The following is an 870-nucleotide window of genomic DNA, read 5'->3' as shown; positions in this document are numbered from 1 at the left end:
TCGACTCATTCATTTCCTGAGAGGGACATCAGCCTTTCAAGTTGTGTAGAAGGCTTTCTCTAACTGGGAACCCTGAGAAATCCTCTAAAATTCATTCACAAAAGAATTTAAGGCAAATTCATTTACAAATGTGGGGGAGAGGAAGAGATGAGAGGAGGGAAGAGTAGAGGAAGGAAGAGGAGGGAGGGGAAGGAAAGAGGAATGGGAGAGAAAAGGAAGGAGACAGACTATCACCCATTCAAGGATAAGGTAGTCTTTTAAATAGATGGGTCTTTTCTGCCCCCCACCCCGAATCCTTTGAGCCCAAGATCCTTTTATAAACTGATCATAAGCTCTTAAAGCTCGCAGAGTGCTTCTTTCACTAAAATGCTCCCGAGTCTCAGAATGCTTTCCAATTTGTCACCTTCCTGAAGTCTTCTGGTTTTAATTTTTTTCTCATTTCCTACTTGTTTTTAGTACCAGAAAGACCCACATTTGACTCAAAACGCATGTTTTATACCTATGAAAGCCAAATGTTTAATAGCTTGATTTATCATATTCTTTCAAAACGTTTTTGAAATGATTTCAAGTAGCCACAAAGAATCGGCAACGGACTGGAGAGGGGCCCGAGAAGCGTATGGTTGTGGGTTAGCACAAGCTTAGGTTTTCTTCAGTGCTCCTTCCCTCAATAGCACAAAGCAAGAGCTGGAAAGGAGTGCGGCCGCCCACCGCCGTCGTCTCCAGCTAGCAGCCAAGAGGGACTTCTATTAGGGCAGAAACAATGCTTCGGTTCTTCTTAAAACTAGGAGGAGGGGCTGCGGCCCCCGGCCAGCGGCTCCACCCGCCCTCTCCTCCCGGCAAATAAGGCCAGGTCTGCAGCCCGGCGCCGCC

The sequence above is a fragment of the Tupaia chinensis genome, unplaced genomic scaffold (genome assembly GCF_000334495.1).
Source record: "Tupaia chinensis unplaced genomic scaffold, TupChi_1.0 Scaffold000527_1, whole genome shotgun sequence".
Lineage (NCBI taxonomy): Eukaryota > Metazoa > Chordata > Mammalia > Scandentia > Tupaiidae > Tupaia > Tupaia belangeri.
The sequence above is the reverse complement of the archived record's forward strand: the minus strand, read 5'-3'. Positions refer to the sequence as shown.